The 12,899-nt window shown below is 45.1% G+C and overlaps 1 protein-coding gene across 2 annotated transcripts in view; it reads right to left on the reverse strand.

Moving 5' to 3' along the window:
- WIPF3 (WAS/WASL interacting protein family member 3) overlaps window positions 1-7,630 on the reverse strand; it is a 57,688-nt gene extending 50,058 nt beyond the window's left edge. Inside the window, exon 1 of one of the 2 annotated variants that reach the window (XM_074945717.1) lies at window positions 7,537-7,630. The gene's annotated coding sequence lies outside the window, so the exon portion shown is untranslated. Of the gene's footprint in view, window positions 1-7,038; window positions 7,191-7,536 lie in introns of those variants that run through there. The other variant, XM_074945718.1, reaches the window with a different exon arrangement.
- Window positions 7,631-12,899: the final 5,269 nt, after the last annotated feature.

Below are 12,899 nucleotides of genomic sequence, written 5' to 3' on the forward strand. Positions count from 1 at the left end.
GGCAGGGGAGATTGGAGCCAAATGGGTGGAGGTGACAGAAAAGAAAAAAAATTAGTGGCAGTTGGAGCGAATATCAGAAGGGGCAACCCGAAACAAAACCCTATCACCAGGGGCAACCCAAGGCCCCACCTACATCCCAAGGAAAACCCCAGGCACCTTATTGTCCCACCACACCATTCTCCAGCAACCCACCTCGCCACAGTGACCAGTCAACTGGGCGATGTTTTAAATATAATGAGCCGGGGCATGTGAAGGCCAACTGCCCCAAGAACCCCAACAGATTACAGTTCATTGCACCGGGGTCACACCAAAGGTCCTCAGGCCCAGATGCCTCCCAGATACCCTTAGAGTGAAGGGAAACTGTGAGTGTGGGCGGGAAGAAGGTTACAGCGTGGAGGGACACTGGAGCACAGGTGTCAGCTATCCATCAATCCTTAGTGGACCCCAGCTTAATCAACCCAGAGGCCCAAGTGATGATTCAACCGTTCAAGTCCAACTCTTTCGATTTGCCTACAGCCAAGTTGCCTGTCCAGTACAAGAGCTGGTCAGGAATGTGGACTTTTGCAGTCTATGATGATTATCCTATTCCCATGGTGCTGGGGGAAGACTTGGCCAACCAGGTAAAGCTGGCCAAGAGGGTGGGAATGGTCATCCGCAGCCAGACTAAGCAAGCTTCCACACCTCTCTCTGTTCCTGAGCCTTCTACCAGGGCCCTGTCTGTGTTACCAGAGACCCAGATGGAGGTGGTGGAACAGGATCCCCTGCCAACGACTGCAACGGCCATAGTGGATCCAATCCCAGAGACCCAGCCAAAGCCAGTCCCCGAACCGAAACTGGCGAAGCAACCAGCACCAGAACCATTGCCAGCACTGAGTCCAGTGCTTGCAACCCCGTCTACAGCTCTAACACCAGAGGGCACCACCGAGCCTGCACTGGCAGCAGCAGCAGATGACCCTGCACAAGAGGCTCAGCCAGAGCCTGAAATACCCCATAGTGCACCAGCAGAAAGTGGTTCACCATCAATGGAAACAGCCCCATCACCTGCATCACTTCCAGAGGGACCAAGCCCAGGTCCACAATCCACTGAGGAACTGATGTATCCAGCATCAAGGGAACAGTTCCAGGCCGAACAGGAAGCAGATGAAAGCCTCCAGAGAGCTTGGAGGCACGGAGCAACCCACCACCTCTCAACTCTTCTAATCGATCCTGGTTTGTTGTAGAAAGAGGACTTTTATACAAGAAAACTCTTTCTGGTGGACACCAGGAAGACTGGCATCCTCAGAGACTGTTGGTAGTTCCAACTAAGTACTGGGAAAAGCTCTTGAACTTAGCCCATGATCATCCTAGTGGCCATGCTGGGGTGAACAGGACCAAAGACCATTTGGGGAGGTCATTCCACTGGGAGGGAATGGGCAAGGATGTTTCTGCCTATGTCCGATCTTGTGAGGTATGCCAAAGAGTGGGAAAACCCCCAAGACCAGGTCAAAGCCCCTCTCCAGCCACTCATCATTGAGGTTCCATTTCAGCAAGTATCTGTGGATATTCTGGGTCCTTTTCCGAAAAAGACACCCAGAGGAAAGCAGTACCTACTGACTTTCATGGATTTTGCCACCCGATGGCCGGAAGCAGTAGCTCTAAGCAACATCACGGCTAAAAGTGTGTGCCAGGCACTAACAGACATTTTTGCCAGGGTAGGTTGGCCCTCCAACTTCCTTACAGATGCAGGAACTAATTTCCTGTCAGGAACTATGGAAAACCTTTGGGAAGCTCATGGGGTGAATCACTTGGTTGCCACCCTTTACCATCATCAAACAAATGGCATGGTGGAGAAGTTTAATGGAACTTTGGGGGCCATGATACGTAAATTCGTAAATGAGCACTCCAGTGATTGGGATCTAGTATTGCAGCAGTTTCTCTTTGCTTGCAGAACTGTACCACATCCCAGTTTAGGGTTTTCACCATTTGAACTTGTATATGGCCGCAAGTTTAAGGGGCCATTACAGTTGGCGAAACAGCAATGGGAGGGGTTTACACCTTCTCCAGGAACTAACATTCTGGACTTTGTAACCAACCTACAAACCACCCTCCAAACCTCTTTAGCCCTTGCTAAAGAAAACCTAAAAGATGCTCAAAAAGAGCAAAAAGCCTGGTATGATAAACATGCCAGAGAGCGTTCCTTTGAAGTAGGGGACCAGGTCATGGTCTTAAAGGCGCTCCAGGCCCATAAAATGGAAGCGTCATAGGAAGGGCCATTCACGGTCTAAGAGTGCCTGGGAGCTGTTAATTATCTCATAGCATTCTGCACCTCCACCAAAAGCCTAAGGTGTACCATATTAATTCTCTAAAGCCCTTTTATTCCAGAGAATTAAAGGTTTGTCAGTTTACAGCCCAGGGAGGAGATGACGCTGAGTGGCCTGAAGGTGTCTACTACGAAGGGAAAAGTGATGGTGGCGTGTCAGAGGTGAACCTCTCCATGACCTTTGGGCGTATGTAGCGACAGCAGATCAAGGAGCTGCGCACTAGCTACGCGCCAACGTTCTCAGCCACCCCAGGACTGACTGAATGGGCATACTACACCATTGACACAGGTAACGCTCACCCAATTAGAGCCCAACCTTACTGGGTGTCTCCTCAAGCTAAAACTGCTATAGAACGGGAGATCCAGGATATGCTACAGATGGAGATAATCCACCCCTCCCGCAGTGCATGGGCATCTCCAGTGGTTCTAGTTCCCAAACCAGATGGGGAGATGCGTTTCTACCATAAGCTAAATGCTGTAACTCGCCCAGACAACTATCCAGTGCCACGCACAGATGAATTATTGGAGAAACTGGGATGGGCCCAGTTCATCTCTACCTTGGACTCAACCAAGGGGTACTGGCAGGTACCGTTAGATGAATCCACCAAGGAAAGGTCAGCCTTCATCACACGTCGGGCTGTATGAATTTAATGTGCTCCCTTTCGGGCTGCGGAATGCACCCGCCACCTTCCAAAGACTTGTAGATGGTCTCCTAGCTGGATTGGGATAATATGCAGTCGCCTACCTTGACGATGTGGCCATATTTTCGGATTCCTGGGCAGAACACCTGGAACACCTACAAAAAGTCTTTGAGCGCATAAGGGAGGCAGGACTAACTGTTAAGGCTAAGAAGTGTCAAATAGGCCTAAACAGAGTGACTTACCTTGGACACCAGGTAGGTCAGGGAACTATCAACCCCCTACAGGCCAAAGTGGATGCTATCCAAAAGTGGCCTGTCCCAAAGTCAAAGAAACACGTCCAATCCAATCCTAGGCGATTTGTACCGCACTACAGCCAAGTCGCCGCCCCACTGACAGACCTAACCAAAAAGAAACAGCCATATGCAGTTCAGTGGACTGAACAGTGTCAGAAGGCTTTTAACCAGCTTAAAGCAACACTCATGTCTGACTCTGTGCTAAGGGCCCCAGACTTTGACAAACCGTTCCTAGTAACCACAGATGCGTCCAAGCGTGGTGTGGGAGCAGTCTTAATGCAGGAAGGATCAAATCAAGAGTTCTATCCTGTCATGTTTCTCAGCAAGAAGCTCTCTGAGAGGGAAAGCCACTGGTCAATCAGTGAAAAGGAATATTTCGCCATTGTCTACACTCTGGAAAAGCTACGCCCATACGTTTGGGAATTGCGTTTCCACCTGCAAACCGACCATGCTGCGCTACAGTGGCTTCGTACCGCCAAGGGAAATAACAAAAAACTTATTCAGTGGAGTTTAGCTCTCCAAGATTTTGATTTCGACATACAACACATTTCAGGAGCTTCTAACAAAGTGGCTGATGCACTCTCCCGTGAAAGTTTCCCAGAATCAACTGGTTAAAATCGTCCTTGAGATGTGGAAAATATTGTTAGTCTTTATACAGTTAGTAGTATATTTAGAGGTGCATGTGTCTTATTAACTCTGTTCTTCCTGGAGCTCTAGGAGAAAAATCACAGGGTGAACCACTGGCTATCTGTGATTTGGGGGGCGTGTCATAAATATAAAGGGAAGGGTAACCACCTTTCTGTATACAGTGCTATAAAATCCCTCCTGACCAGAGGCAACATCCTGTTACCTGTAAAGGGTTAAGAAGCTCAGCTAACTTGGCTGGCACCTGACCCAAAGGACCAATAAGGGGACAAGATACTTTCAAATCTTGAGGTGGTGGGGGGTGGGGGAAGGCTTTTGTTTGTGCTCTTTGTTTACTTGGTTGTTCTCTCGAGACTGAGAGAGGCCAGACAGAAATCTATCTTCGCCAACCCAGCCTAATCCAAGTCTCCAATACTGAAACCAGTATAGGTAAGCCAGGCAAGGCAGATTAGTTTATAGAATCATAGAATATCAAGGTTGGAAGGGACCTCAGGAGGTCTTTTGTTTTATGTGAATTTTCCCTCTGCTAAGAGGGAGGTTTGTTTCTGTTTTCTGTAAGTTTAAGGTTTTGCCCAGAGGGGGATCCTCTGTGTTTTGAATCTGAATGCCCTGTAAAGTATTCTCCATCCTGATTTTACAGAGATGATTTTTACACCCCCACCCCTTTTTCTTTCTTTTTTTTTTTTTTTAAATAAAATCCTTCTTTTAAGAACCTGACTGATTTTTCCATCGTTCCAAGATCCAGGGGTTTGGGTCTTTGATGATTTTGTAACTAATTGGTTAGGATATTATTCTTAAGCCTCCCTAGGAAAGGGGGGTATGTAGGGCTTGGAGGGATATTTTGGGGGAAGACAACCCCAAGTGGTCTCTTTCCCTGTTCTTTGTTTAAAACGCTTGGTGGTGGCAGCATACTGTTCAAGGCCAAGGCAAAGTTTGTACTTTGTGGGAGTTTTTAACTTAAGCTGGTAAGAATAAGCTTAGGGGGTCTTTCATGCAGGTCCCCACATCTGTACCCTAGAGTTCAGAGTGGGGAAGGAACCCTGACAGAGCCCATAGGTAATATAAACAGTATATAATCAATAACAGTGTTGCATTAACATGGCAATGGGTTGCATGTAATATCTTAGGTCACATTCCTGTAAGGAGCTCTGTGTGGGTATCAGGATCCACACCCACAGAGTTTCTTGCAGGGTTGGGGCCAAGTCCATATTTAATTTGCCATCATTAAGCAAAAAACAACCAACTGCACAACAAAACAGGGGAATAAGTCTCTCCTAAGGGGAGAATTCTGAACCCATGTGCAAAGCTTAAGTAAAAGGGTCTTGTCCAGGGTAACTTGGTAGAGGATGCAGGGGAATAGAATCTTCCCTCCTCACCCAAGATCATGCAAAAACTATTAAAGGCCATGGGCTGCAGCAGCATCCACGCTCATTGTATACTCCGTTCACGGAAATGTTTAGGCCAGTGAATCAGTGTATTTGACTTGCACTAGCATCCGGCATATGCCCAACAACTTCTCCACCCCCACAAGCTAACTCAGAGAGGTATCAAAGAATAGAGTTGCATAATCTCCCTGCATAGCTTCTCTGTGGCTTGCCCTCCTGCGCAAGTGAACCACATACAGAAGTTCTACTGAGTTTAGGAACTTCTATGCCTGGAAGATGGTAGGGAAGCAGGAGTCAGTCTTAAATATTTCAGTGGGTATTACATGTACTGTTATGGCAAAGCAAAACTTGCCCAAAGACAACTTATGCTGTATGTTTATAATGTTAAATTAATAGTAATAACCTAGCTTCGTGTCCTTGTTTTAATAATGACTGTATTCAAGTAACAAAATTATATAAAACTAAAGAGACAAAACACTCTGATCTAACAGAAAAAGTTAAACTTCCATTTTTGATTTATGAGCCTGCTTCATTTAATTTTTCACATCATCTATATACACACACAAAGACATACGTCTGTAGAACATGCCATCTGAGATGTTAAAAATCAGTTATATTAATAGATAGTTAAATAAAAACAATCACAACATACACTGTAATAGCTACCAATTTTATGGATGAAGATGATCTCAAGCAATATTTCTATATCACTGAAAGCATTTGGAAACTTCAGACCCTACGTAAAGACTGCTCCATGATTATTCCATGTAGAAATGACCACCACCTACCATATAGCTGAAGAGTTCCTTTCTCCTTTTGAATTAACTGCCCTTTTTACTTCCATGCAGAAAATTGTTTTAATTTTAGCAAGATTTTGTTACTATTCTAAAATATTTAACCAGAACTATCCAGTCTTCAGTAACGAACCAAAAAAGGACTGGCATGTTCGCCCGGATGCCTCTTTCCTATTCCTAGAACTCCTGATGTTCTTAACTGTAACTACACAGCCACACATTTCCTCCAACCCCCCGATGGCCTGTGACATAATCTCACACTCTCATGAATGTGCAACATTTGAAGTATAAAAAAACTCTCCAACTATCCTTTAGCTATATATTCTCCTGATATGCTATGCTAACATGGATAATTCTAAATCACTAAGGACAACAGACACATAATTCTCTGTTTATATGCACTTAATATAACTTAACATTGTTCAAGAATAATTATGTCAGATAGCATTTCAACTAGATTCCCAGGGTAAGAACTACAGGAAAAGGGGGAACTTTATAAATTCTTACAAGTTATTCTGATTCAAAGAGATTAAAAAAAAAAAAAGACTGATGCTAACTAAATTTGTAACTAACATGAAACCCACATTGTCACCAGTCACACTGTACCTCTTGCTTGCTGAAAGAAAGGACATCTCAAAGGGCTATACTCTTTCCCCTCTTATTTACAGCTACCCTACTGGCCCATGCACCATCCCTGTTTTCAGTTTGTACTGGGTTTGGTCTAACTTTGGACTGAAGCACCTTGGGCAAAATCTTGGCCCCACTGAAGTCCTTGCTAGTTTATATCTTTATATAAGGGAGGTATAATTATTTATATAACCACTACAGCTAATAATTAAAAAATGCTGGACAAACAAGAAGGTTGAGTGGATCCACCTAGAAGCTAGAAACTGCAAGAAAAGTCCCGAGCGCACTCAGCAGTCACACCTAGCGTGGATCATTTTCATGCCAAATATGCCATTTAAAAGATGTGTTACCCACACGGCGCTTTATAAGAGCATAGGCTGTTCGGGAGGCAGGACCTCGCCACTCAGGTGTCTAAGAGACAGATAATCGATGGCGGTGGGCACCCATCACCGGGCTACCCGGGGCACTTTCCACTTCTGGAGTCCATCTCCGGGCGCTTCCCAGGCTGCGTTGCACGGAAATGCCGACAAATTACATTTGCCCAGGCAGCCCGTTCCCAGCCCACCCGTTTGGGAAAAGGGGTGGGCGGAAACCCCAGGCGTGAACGCCTTCCCTCGAGGGAGTCCCCCGCGCCCGGGGAAGTCCGGCGCGGGGCAGGGAGCCGGGCTGAGGGCGGGAGGCAGAGCCCGCCAGGGAAGCGAGCCCGGCGCCGAGCAGCACCGAGGTGCCCCCTCAGGGAGCGCGGGAGTTGGACTCTGCCCCCGGAGGGGAGGGGGTCCTGGCAGCAGGGGGCGGGCAGGACCACACGCGCCCAGGTGCGGCCACGGGCGCGCTCCAGCCTGGCTCACTGACCTGCCGGCGCTACCGCAGCGGCCGCCACCTCCCCGCAATCCGCCCCGGAGAGAGGCGCCGGGCGCTGCTCCTCTGCGCTCTGGCCGCGGCCGGCAGGGAAGTGCCGGGAGGCGCCGCGGGGAGGCGGAGGCGGAGGCGGGGGCGGGGCTCTCCCTCCCTCCCACCTGCTCCTCCGCTGCCAGGCCCAGCCCCGGGGGCGGGTGTCCCTGCTGAGGGGCCTGCGAAGCTCAGACCCGCTCCCCAAGGAAATCGTCAAACCTGGATCCTGAGCATCTTTGGTCGCCAGCCCCCGAGCTGCACTATCCCCATAGAGCCCAAGGCCCCTGGCTTCTCCGGGGGAGGGGTGTGACGCCGGGCCTCGGCACAGCTTGGAGCAGGAGGACAGTAAAAGCACCAGCCCCAGCCCACTTTTGGCCCTGGTTCCCCAGCTTTTCTGGTGTGACTCAGCCCCACACTGCACCGTCTCGCTCGGTGGAGCTGGTGAATGCCGGTCCAATAGCGCTGGAAAGCACGCGGTTCTACTACCTGGAGCCCGGCAGTTGTTAAATCTACCCCCTTCCTTGCCCCTCACAAATTTAAGTGTCTAAAGAAAAATTCCAGATCCTGTTGCAAACCCGAGCAACTGCACAACACAGATGTACCCTGCCCCTGGAACTTGCTGGATCCAGCATTTGTTTTTTTAAAATCCCAAATCCTAAAACAGTTGCCTGCTAATCAGAAGAGTGCAGCTGCTCCTGTTCCACTGTGAAAATCCAAACTCCGATGCATAACATAGATACATAGAGCACTTGGAGTCTGGCCATTTTGGGAGCCCTAAACCCCAAATTGTACCATATAAAAATATTGGGGGGGTTTACTAGCTGATGAAACTACAAATGAAATCTTTACACTCCCAAGAATAACTCTTGAGGAGGAGGACTTTGCCTTCTAAATTATAAAGGCAAAATATTGTTTACTCATCCCAGCAGATTTTCTTTTCCACAAATTCAGTCTGTGATTCTCCTTTATCAAAAGCTCACGCGGGAAGAAACATACAATCAAGTTGTGGTCTGAAAGGCTCTGTCCACACTTTTCAGGAATAAGGAGAAATGTTTGTGGTTGCTTTTGTATAACAGAAAATCCTCAATCTGGGGATTGTTTAATCACCAGCCCCTTCTAGGTGCTTCAGGTAACTGGATGCTCATTTCCTTGGAGCTGTATCAATGAAAATCATGTTCAGGTGTTTTAGAAAATCTAAATGAGGTGTTTCTACATCCTGCAGGATTTTTAAGTAGTTCCAAGGCTCCGCAAATCCATTTCACATAGATCCAGAGAATGGAAATCTCATCTCACTGAGGATGTTGAAAGGCTATGCTGGCAGGCTATGGACCGCTGTCTTTGTGTTGTGGGTATGGAAAGTCTTTCCCTGGAATTCTAAATCATGGAAATCCCTTTTCCCATTGTTCTGTCTTCTGCTAAAATCAGTTTTCAGATTAGTTATCAAACCAGGAAATCCTTGGCCTCAATAATCTGCTCCAGTTGCTTCCACAGGTTTTAGAGTCTTCTAAACACATTTCCAGTGAGTGCTTAACTTGCACCTTAAAGGGTTGCCAATTTGCAATCGCACAAAACGGAACACCTTTTCCCCACCTCTTTTTCTAGGCCTCACCCCACCCAACCCACTCCGTCACTCTCTCTCATGCACCATCCTTTCCTCCCTCACTCATTTACACCAGGCTGGGATGAGTCCCTTTTCGAGTGGGTGTTCCAAACAACCAAAACCCAACTTTGTTCTACGTGAAGAAGAAGAAAAATGACATTGAAAATGTACTTGAGGGAGAGATTTAAGTGCCAAATCTTAAAATAGTTTTTGTGTCAATTTTTCAAGACAGTGCTCTTTAGCTTAGATTAGAGATCAATTTTATGGGCTACTTACATCCAGAATTACTTGCACAAATTCTTATGGAATGGGCTTGGAACCTATATTATTAAACTGAAATGACCTATTTGGGTTAAATCAGGTTATATATTTATACACAAATATTGCCTCAGCATAAAGAGGAAAATACAGAGACAGGAGTAGTGAGGAAACCAAAAAGCAGAGCAATATTTTTTAAAAGTTGTTTCTTGCTGATCCTGTGGATTGTTTAGCTAAAGTGTAGGATTATTCCCCTTTCCAACCCATCGTAAGTAATTAGGATGAAATTCACCTTGTGCAGAGGGACTATGCATGAATTAAGTACCACCTAAGCCCTATTTGAAGGACTTTAGTGGAATTGCTGTGGTGCATAGGTCTCATCTTGGTGCTCTATACAGTGGTAAATTTCACCCACAGTACATAGTTTATATGCCAAATGATTCAAACACACTTAAGTATTATGTTCTTGACACCTGGCCAGCAGTAGTTATCTTTGTTACATATCCCTATTGTACATTAACTGTTAGTCAGAAAAAAGGGCTTAGTGCCAAACTATTTAAAATTTGTCTAACTCTGTTTAGTCATCCAGGGATCTGGGTGTAGCTGCAAAAAAGAGGTGGGGCATGTCCAAGAGAGGGTCTTCCAGTGTCAGGGGGAAAATCACACTACAGCAATTCAGTGGTGGTGTAAGTGGCCAAAAAAGGCCCCAAGGACTATAATCAGCTCTGTGCAGGTGGACACCTGCATAGAGCCCCATTGTCTTCTGCCTCCCCCAGATCCTCCTCCTTCTCCTCACAGCTAGCTCCATGGACTCAGGCTGGAAGAATGCAATTTGCACCACCCTAAAGAGATGAAGCTTTCCCATCATTTTATACTGACCTTTACTGAGTTTTATTAAGTAACTAAATTAGTATAGTTACTATATGTTATACCTGTATCAGTAAAATAGTTTTATATCAAGTGTATCAGTGCAATACATTATTAATGTTTTGCGGTATCTAGCTCTGAATACATGGATTATATTATGTTTTACCATTCTAAAAAATTCCAATTTTGGAATATTTAAATATATATTTTAATTGATTATATGAAAAATACATTTTAATGTAGATCAGATAATGTATCCATTTCACCAATAAGGCAGTCTGTAATGGTCCCATGCTTTCAATGTGACCTTCTCTGTGGTTCCTGTGTATTTTGGCTTGAGCAGCTACAAGAGTTGCTTTGGGTGCTGTGGGTTTAGCTGCTCGCCCTTAATGGGTGTTGAATGTTGTACCAGTGAGCAGCTTTCCTGCTAGCCTTCATGAATTGAGCTGTGTAACACTCCTAGCTCATCAGTCTCATTCTTTCATCGTGCTCAGCCACCGTACCTGGGATTTACAGCTGCTTTCTTACACATCCTGTTCAGATTAATCCCATCTTGAATTTACACCCTTAAAAAACACTTTCACGGGAGGGCCGACATGAGGCTTTTCTGGCACCTCAGTTTAGACCAGTATGTGGAAAATTAAATTCACTGTAGGCCTGTAATTGCTAAGGGACTACTGATGCCTAAACTAGCAACAGCCCAAACCAATGATAATGTGATCCAGAAATACAGGGAAGCTCAGATAGGCAGGGGCACAGTCTGTGGTCTATATATAGTGGGTAAGTGGCCTCTTGATGCTGTGGCCCATAAAGGCATATTGAGCATGGCCTGTGGTGGTATTGTGCAATATGTGATGGGTGAATGGTAGCTAGTGAGCATTTGTACCCATAATGGAAATGTAGTTTTGAATAACATTGGTTAATGAAAGAAGGAATATCAGTTAATACAAACAGCTTCTCCCCATTCATATTCTGTAGCAGGGGCTAAAAGGACCATTCTGAACTCAATATTAGAGTTGAGTATAATTATACTTAACTATATGGTTGTCCTTTTCCTTTTTCCACCATCAGAATGCTCACGACACTGCCACCTCATTCTACCCCAAATCCCCCAACCAATCCAAAAAATCCAAACAAAGCAAACTACAAAAAAAGTATCTTAATACATTAAAAAAAACCACCCTACCACAAGCAGAGTTTTGACCCCATAATAGGAGAATATCGTAGGGTGTCCGACTGCAGGAAGTGCACTAGGGACATCACTATTGCTATTAATGTGGAACGCACTCGGATACTTCAGTGATAGGTGGCACTATAAACCCCTAAGATTAAATAATTTATTCACTCTAACACATTCCACCTTTTTTTCTTTTCACAAGGAAGGTATAATTTTGTTGATTTTGTTATTCAAAATTATTTGCCAAATTATTTACAAATAATTCTTCTTATGCAGCTCATTCACAAGCTGTTCACAGAGACTATTCAGCATTCTAAAGGCCCTCACAGTGATGAGACAGATGCGGGAGGGCAGGGGGTTCTCTTTTGCTTGGTTTATTGGTTGAGGCAAATCTGGGGTGGGAGCAGGGAAAAATCAGGTTTCTGGTGCAAGTTTTCATGAAAAGAAAATTTGAAGTTTGCCTTCTGTGAATAATCTCCATTATTCTTTTAAAATTAATCTTTTCTAAAAAAAAACAAAAAAAAAACATTCCTGCACATGAATTTGTTACCTAAAGTATAATGACAGGTTTCAGAGTAACAGCCGTGTTAGTCTGTATTCGCAAAAAGAAAAGGAGTACTTGTGGCACCTTACAGACTAACCAATTTATTTGAGCATAAGCTTTCGCGAGCTACAGCTCACTTCATCGGATGCATACTGTGGAAAGTACAGAAGATCTTTTTATACACACAAACCCTGAAAAAATGGGTGTTCTTTTACGTAGAAGAATAAATGGACACAAATCAGATGTCAAGAATTATAACATTCATAAACCAGTCAGAGAACACTTCAATCTCTCTGGTCACGCGATTACAGACATGAAAGTTGCGATATTACAACAGAAAAGCTTCAAATCCAGACTCCAGCGAGAGACTGCTGAATTGGAATTCATTTGCAAATTGGATACAATTAACTTAGGCTTGAATAGAGACTGGGAGTGGCTAAGTCATTATGCAAGGTAACCTATTTCCCCTTGTTTTTTCCTACCACCCCTCCCCCCCCCCCCCCGACGTTCTTGTTAAACCACTTTAGATAAGCTATTACCAACAGGAGAGTGGGTTTGGGGGGGGGGGGGGGGAAGGAAGAAAACCTGGATTTGTGCTGGAAATGGCCCAACTTGATTATCATACACATTGTAAGGAGAGTGATCACTTTAGATAAGCTATTACCAGCAGGAGAGTGGGGTGGGGGGAGAGAAAACCTTTTGTAGTGGTAAACACCCATTTTTTCATGGTTTGTGTGTATAAAAAGATCATCTGTACTTTCCACAGTATGCATCCGATGAAGTGAGCTGTAGCTCACGAAAGCTTATGCTCAAATAAATTGGTTAGTCTCTAAGGTGCCACAAGTACTCCTTTTCTTTTTACCTAAAGTACTAATTTT

This window comes from Natator depressus, chromosome 2, assembly GCF_965152275.1.
Source record: "Natator depressus isolate rNatDep1 chromosome 2, rNatDep2.hap1, whole genome shotgun sequence".
NCBI classification, from domain to species: Eukaryota; Metazoa; Chordata; order Testudines; family Cheloniidae; genus Natator; species Natator depressus.